Genomic DNA, 8205 nt, shown 5'->3' on the forward strand with positions numbered 1-8205 from the left:
CACGAATGTTCTAATCTTAGATTAGAAACCCAAGAGATACACATTCAAGCTTGTTTTCATGTAGAACGGAGGTGGTTGTCAGGCACGCGTTCATAGGTGAGAATGATGATGAGTGCCACGGATCATCACATTCATCAAGTTGAAGAACGAGTGTATATCTTAGAGAAGAAATAGGCTTGATTTGATAGAAAAACAATAGTACTTTGCATTAATTCATGAAGAACAACAGAGCTCCACACCTTAATCTATGGTGTGTAGAAACTTTACCGTTGAAAATACAAAAGTGAAAATAGTGTTGGCTTTGGCCCCCAGAGGGGGGACCAGAAGAACCAAGATAAGATATGAAAATACAATAGCAAAAATTCCTATTTATAGAGAACTAGTGACCTAGGGTTTACATAAATAAGTAAATGATGCAGAAATCCACTTCCGGTCCCACTTGGTGTGTGCTTGGGCTGAGCATTGAACCTTTCACGTGTAGAGACTTTTCTTGGAGTTAAACGCCAGCTTTTGTGCCAGTTTGGGCGTTTAACTCCAGCTTTTATGCCAGTTCTGGCGTTTTGACGCCAAAATTTTTATGCTGACTTGGAACGCCAGTTTGGGCCATCAAATCTCGGGCAAAGTATGGACTATTATATATTGCTGGAAAGACCAGGATGTCTACCTTCCAACGCAATTGAGAGCACGCCAATTGGGCTTCTGTAGCTCCAGAAAATCCACTTCGAGTGCAGAGAGGTCAGAATCCAACAGCATCTGCAGTCCTTTTTCAGCCTCTAAATCAGTTTTTTGCTCAGGTCCCTCAATTTCAGCCAAAAAATACCTGAAATCACAGAAAAACACATAAACTCATAGTAAAGTCCAGAAATGTGATTTTTATTTAAAAACTAATAAAAATATAATAAAAACTAACTAAAACATACTAAAAACTACCTAAAAACAATGCCAAAAAGCGTATAAATTATCCGCTCATCACTCCACTTGAAGAAAACACCTGCAGAAGCAAGAGAACTCATTGAGATCGCTGCAAATAAACAATTCATGTACACATCTAAGAGAAATCCTGTGAACCATGGGGTCTCTCAGAAGAAAGGAGTTCTTGAAGTGGATACTCTGAATGCCATATTGGCTCAGAACAAGATCTTGACCCAGCAGGTCAATATAATTTCTCAGTATCTGACTGGAATCCAAGCTATAGCTGGCAGCACCCAAGAAGTATCTCCTGATGTAGATGCTTATGATCCTGGTTAACCCACCATGGAGGAGGTGAATTACATGGGAGAATCCTATGGAAACACCTACAACCCTTCATGGAGGAATCATCCTAACCTTTCATGGAAGGATTAACAGAAACCTCAGCAAGGTTTCAATAACTAAGGTGGAAGGAACCAAAATAGGTTCAACAACAGACCACCATTCCCATCTTCTCAAGGGAATATAGAGACCCCTAAGCAGAGTCTTTCTGACTTAGCCATTCTAGTCTCGAACCTCTCTAAGACTACTCATAGTTTCATAAATGAAACAAGGTCCTCCATAAAAAAATTGGAGGTACAAGTTGGTCAACTAAGTAAGAGGATCCCTGAGACTCCTCCTAACACTCTTTCAAGTAACACTGAAGTAAATCCAAAAGAAGAGTGCAAGGCCATCACCACTGAGGCAGAGGCCGAATCTGGAGAGGCTGGGAAGGCATTGAACGCCAATGAGAAAGCCTTCACTGGGCATTCAACGCCCATCCTGGCAGCAAAGCTAGCGTTGAACGCCAGCCAGGGAGCACTGGCTGGGCGTTCAACATTGATGAGCGGATAATTTATACGCTTTATGACATTGTATTTAGTATGTTTTTAGTAGGATCTAGTTACTTTTAGGGATGTTTTCATTAGTTTTTATGTTAAATTCACATTTCTGGACTTTACTATGAGTTTGTGTGTTTTTCTGTGATTTCAGGTATATTCTGGCTGAAATTGAGGGACTTGAGCAGAAATCAAATTCAGAGGTTGAAAAAGGACTGCTGATGCTGTTGGATTCTGACCTCCCTGCACTCAAAGTGGATTTTCTGGAGCTACAGAACTCGAAATGGCGCGCTTCCAATTGCGTTGGAAAGTAGACATCCAGGGCTTTCCAGAAATATATAATAGTCCATACTTTGGCCAAGAATTGACGACGTAAACTGGCGTTCAACGCCAGCCTTCTGCCCAAATCTGGCGTCCAGCGCCAGAAAAGGATCCAAAACCAGAGTTGAACGCCCAAACTGGCACAGAACTTGGCGTTCAACTCCACAAATGGCCTCTGCACGTGCTACACTTAAGCTCAGCCCAAACACACACCAAGTGGGCCCCGGAAGTGGATTTATGCATCAATTACTTACTCATGTAAACCCTAGTGACTAGTTTATTATAAATAGGACCTTTTACTATTGTATTAGGCATCTTTGGATGCCTGGTTCTTAGATCAGAGGGGCTGGCCTCTCGGCCATGCCTGGACCTTTCACTTATGTATTTTTAACGGTAGAGTTTCTACACTCCATAGATTAAGGTGTGGAGCTCTGCTGTTCCTCAAAGATTAATGCAAAGTACTACTATTTTCTATTCAATTCTTCTTATTTCTCTTCTAAGATATCCATTCGCACCCAAGAACGTGATGAAGGTGATGATTATGTGTGACGCTCATCATCCTTCTCCCTTATGAATGCGTGCCTGACAAACACTTCTGTTCTACATGAAACAAGCTAGAATGAGTATCTCTTAGATCTCCTAACCAGAATCTTCGTGGCGTAAGCTAGAATGATGGCGGCATTCAAGAGAATCCGGAAAGTCTAAACCTTGTCTGTGGTATTCCGAGTAGGATTCAATGATTGAATGACTGTGACGAGCTTCAAACTCGCGATTGTTGGGCGTTAGTGACAGACACAAAAGGAGGGTGAATCCTATTCCAGCATGATCGAGAACCGACAGATGAATAGCCGTGCCGTGACAGGGTGCGTGAGCATATTATTCACTGAGAGGAGGGGATGTAGCCACTGACAACGGTGATGCCCTTGCATAAAGCCAGCCATGGAAAGGAGTAAGACTGATTGGATGAAGATAGCAGGAAAGCAGAGGTTCAGAGGAACGAAAGTATCTCCATTCGCTTATCTGAAATTCCTACCAATGATTTACATAAGTACCTCTATCCCTATCTTATTAATTATTATTCGAAAACACCATTATCCATTTATATCTACCTGACTGAGATTTACAAGGTGACCATAGCTTGCTTCATACCAACAATCTCCGTGGGATTCGACCCTTACTCACGTAAGGTATTACTTGGACGACCCAGTGCACTTGCTGGTTAGTTGCACCGAAGTTGTGACAATTATGAATTAAGATCAGAGCACCAAGCTTTGGAGCCATTACCAGGATTTGTTCGAGCCTGGAGATCACAATTTCATGCACCAAGTTTTTGGCGCCGTTGCCGGGGATTGTTCGAGTCTTCGGCAAGCTTTTGGTTCGGTAACATCAGTGCCAGATTCCCTTTTGATCCGGCAACAGCACCACGTTTTTGGCGCCGTTGCCGGGGATTGTTTGAGTTTGGACAACTGACGGTTCATCTTGTTGCTCAGATTAGGTAATTTTCTTTTTATTTTCTTTTCAAAAATTTTTCAAAAATAATTTCAAAAATCTCTCATCTGTTTTCGAAAAAAAATAAAAATGTTTTCAAAAAAATTTCATTCAAGATTTTTAAGAATGAATTCTAGTGTTTCATGAAGCATGTGAAGCCTGGCTGGCTGTAAAGCCATGTCTAAATTTATTTGGACTGAGGCTTACACTTTGTTATCAAGATCAATATACTCTCATGTTAAAGACTAAAGCTTGGCTGGCCATTGGCCATGTCTAGTGTTTTGGACTGGAGCTTTCATTGAAAGCTTGGCTGGCTAGTGAGCCATGTCTAATTCCTGGACTGAAGCTTTAGACTAACATGGCAAAATTCCTGGAATTCATATTAAAAATTTTGGAATCCTTATTTTTTTCTTTTTCATACTATTTTCGAAAAAAATCTAAAAAAATTAGAAAATCATAAAAATCAAAAATATTTTCTGTTTCTTGTTTGAGTCTTGAGTCATATCATAAGTTTGGTGTCAATTGCATATGCATCATACATTTTTTCGAAAATTTTATGCATTCATGGTGTTCTTCATGATCTTCAAGTTGTTCTTGGTAAGTCTTCTTGTTTGATCTTGATGATTTTTTGTTTTGTGTCTTTTCGTGTTTATCATATGCATTCTTGAATTCTTAGTGTCTAAGCATTAAAGAATTCTAAGTTTTGTGTCTTGCATGTTTTCTTTGCATTAAAAATTTTTCAAAATTGTGTCCATGATGTTCATCTTGACATTCATAGTGTTCTTGGTGTTCATCTTGACATTCATAGCATTCTTGCATGCATTCATTGTTTTGATCTAAAAATTTCATGCATTGCATTTTTTTCTGTGTTTTTCTCTCTCATCATAAAAATTCAAAAATAAAAAAATATCTTTCCCTTTTTCTCTCATCAAATTCGAAAATTTGGATTGACTTTTTCAAAAATTTTTAAAATCAAATTGTTTCTCATGAGTCAAATCAAATTTTCAATTTGAAAATCTTATCTTTTTCAAAATCTTTTTCAAAAATAAAATCTTTTTCAAAATTCTTAGTTATTTTCGAAAATTCCAAAAATATTTTTCAAAAATATTTTTCTTATTTTTATACCAAATTTTCGAAAATAACATAATCAATTAATGTTTTGATTCAAAAATTTGAAGTTTGTTACTTGCTTGTTAAGAAAGATTCAAACTTTAAGTTCTAGAATCATATCTTGTGATTTCTTATGAATCAAGTCATTAATTGTGATTTTAAAAATCAAATCTTTTTCAAAAACTAATTTCAATCATATCTTTTCAAAAATATCTTCTTATCTTATCTTTTTCAAAAATATCTTTTCAAATATCTTTTCTAACTTCCTAACTTCTTATCTTTTCAAAATTTGTTTCAACTAACTAACTAACTTTTTGTTTGTTTCTTAACTTTTTCAAAACTACCTAACTAACTCTCTCTCTCTAATTTTCGAAAATATCTCCCCCTTTTTCAAAAATTTCTTTTTAATTAACTAATTATTTTTATTTTTAATTTTATTTCAAAAAAAAATTTCGAAAAATACTAACAAATTTTCAAAAACCAATTTTCAAAAATCACTAACTCCTTTTCAAAATAATTTTCGAAAATTATACCTCCCACATCCTATTCTATTTATTCATTCATATCCTAACATCTCATCTCACATCTCTTCCATCAGTACAGTTGCATTTCTTCCTTTACATCACATTCTTTGTCTCCCCCTCTTTTCTTCCACTCACAAAGGGATCCCTATACTGTGGTATAAAGGATCTCTATTATTATTATTATTTTTCTGTGCCTTCTTCCTTGTCATATGAGCAGGAGCAAGGATAAGAACATTCTTGTGGAAGCAGATCCAGAACCTGAAAGGACTCTGAAGAGAAAATTAAGAGAAGCTAAAATACAACAATCCAGAGATAACCTTTCAGAAATTTTCGAACAGGCAGAAGAGATGGCAGCCGAAAATAATAATAATGTAAGAAAGATGCTTGGTGACTTCACTGCACCTAATTCCAATTTACATGGAAGAAGCATCTCCATTCCTGCCATTGGAGCAAACAACTTTGAGCTGAAACCTCAATTAGTTTCTCTGATGCAGCAGAACTGCAAGTTTTTTGGACTTCCATCTGAAGATCCTTTTCAGTTCTTAACTGAATTCTTACAAATATGTGATACTGTTAAGACTAATGGAGTAAATCCTGAAGTCTACAGGCTCATGCTTTTCCCTTTTGCTGTAAGAGACAGAGCTAGATTATGGTTGGATTCTCAACCCAAAGACAGCCTGAACTCTTGGGATAAGCTGGTCACGGCTTTCTTAGCCAAGTACTTTCCTCCTCAAAAGCTGAGCAAGCTTAGAGCTGATGTTCAAACCTTCAGACAGAAAGAAGGTGAATCTCTCTATGAAGCTTGGGAAAGATACAAACAGTTGACCAAAAAGTGTCCTTCTGACATGCTTTTAGAATGGACCATCCTGGATATATTCTATGATGGTTTATCTGAGCTATCAAAGATGTCACTGGACACTTCTGCAGGTGGATCCATTCACCTAAAGAAAATGCCTGCAGAAGCTCAAGAACTCATTAACATGGTTGCTAATAACCAGTTCATGTACACTTCTGAAAGGAATCCTGTGAATAATGGGACGCCTATGAAGAAGGGAGTTCTTGAAGTTGATACTCTGAATGCCATATTGGCTCAGAATAAAATATTGACTCAGCAAGTCAATATGATCTCTCAGAATCTGCATGGAATGCAAGCTGCATCCAACAGTACTCAAGAGGCTTCTCCTGAAGAAGAAGCCTATGATCCTGAGAACCCTGCAATAGCAGAGGTGAATTACTTAGGTGAACCTTATGGAAACACCTATAACTCAACCTGGAGAAATCATCCAAATTTCTCATGGAAGGATCAAAAGCCCCAACAAGGCTTTAATAATGGTGGAAGAAACAGGTTCAGCAATAGCAAGCCTTTTCCATCATCAACTCAGCAACAGACAGAGAACTCTGAACAAAATGCTTCTAATTTAGCAAATCTAGTCTCTGATCTATCTAAGGCCACTGTAAGTTTCATGAATGAAACAAGGTCTTCCATTAGAAATCTGGAAGCACAAGTGGGCCAGCTGAGTAAAAGGATCACTGAAATCCCTCCTAGTACTCTCCCAAGCAATACAGAAGAGAACCCAAAAGGAGAGTGCAAGGCCATTGACATAAGCGCCATGGCCGAACCTCTGAGGAGAGGAGAGGACGTGAATCCCAAGGAGGAGGACCTCCTGGGACGTCCAGTGATCAATAAGGAGCTTCCCTCTGAGGAACTAAAGGACTCTGAGGCTCATCTAGAGACCATAGAGATTCCATTGAACCTCCTTATGCCCTTCATGAGCTCTGATGAGTATTCCTCTTCTGAAGAGAATGAGGATGTTACTGAAGAGCAAACTGCCAAGTTTCTTGGTGCAATCATGAAGCTAAATGCCAAATTGTTTGGCATTGATGCTTGGGAAGTTGAACCTCCCTTGTTCATCAATGAACTAAGTGATCTGGATCAACTGACATTGCCTCAGAAGAGACAGGATCCTGGAAAGTTCATAATACCCTGTACCATAGGCACCATGATCTTTAAGGCTCTGTGTGATCTTGGTTCAGGAATAAACCTCATGCCCCTCTCTGTAATAGAGAAACTGGGAATCTATGGGGTGCAAGCTGCTAAAATCTCACTAGAGATGGCAGACAACTCAAGAAGACAGGCTTATGGACAAGTAGAGGACGTTTTAGTAAAGGTTGAGGGCCTTTACATCCCTGCTGATTTCATAGTCCTGGATACTGGAAAGGAAGAGGATGAATCCATCATCCTAGGAAGACCTTTCCTGGCCACAGCAAGAGCTGTGATTGATGTTGACAGAGGTGAAATAGTCCTTCAATGGAATAAGAACCCCCTTGTATTCAAAACTCAAGGATCTCCCTCTGCAACCATGGAGAGGAAGCATGAAAAGCTTCTCTCAAAGCAGAGTCAACCAAAGCCCCCACAGTCAAACTCTAAGTTTGGTGTTGGGAGGCCACAACCAAACTCTAAGTTTGGTGTAGAACTCCCATATCCAAACTCTAAGTTTGGTGTTGGAGAATCTCAACAAAGCTCTGCACATCTGTGAGGCTCCATGAGAGCCCACTGTCAAGCTATTGACATTAAAGAAGCGCTTGTTGGGAGGCAACCCAATGTTTATCTAATTCTTATTTTTATTGTTTTCTTAGGCTCATGATCATGTGGAGTCACAAAATAATTATAAAAATTGAAAATGGAATCAAAAACAGCAGAAGGAAAATCACACCCTGGAGGAGCATCTGTCTGGCGTTCAGCGCCAGAACAGAGCATGGTTCTGGCGCTGAACACCCAAAATGGGCAGTTTCTGGGCACTAAACGCCAGAACAGGCATGGTTCTGGCGTTCAACGCCAGAAATGGCACACAGATGGGCGTTGAACGCCCAAAATGGCCACCAACCTGGCGCTGAACGCCCAGAGTTGGATACAAAGGCATTTTTACATGCCTAAGGGTGCAGGGATGTAATTCCTTGAACACCTCAGGATCTGT

General features: G+C 39.1%; 1 non-coding gene across 1 annotated transcript; it reads right to left on the reverse strand.

Moving 5' to 3' along the window:
- Positions 1-5973: 5973 nt before the first annotated feature.
- LOC112731631 (small nucleolar RNA R71) lies at positions 5974-6081 on the reverse strand. Its single transcript, XR_003167402.1, has one exon. It is a non-coding gene; the product is annotated as a small nucleolar RNA R71 (small nucleolar RNA).
- Between the last annotated feature and the right edge of the window lie 2124 nt (positions 6082-8205).

The sequence above is a fragment of the Arachis hypogaea genome, chromosome 12 (genome assembly GCF_003086295.3).
Source record: "Arachis hypogaea cultivar Tifrunner chromosome 12, arahy.Tifrunner.gnm2.J5K5, whole genome shotgun sequence".
NCBI classification, from domain to species: Eukaryota; Viridiplantae; Streptophyta; class Magnoliopsida; order Fabales; family Fabaceae; genus Arachis; species Arachis hypogaea.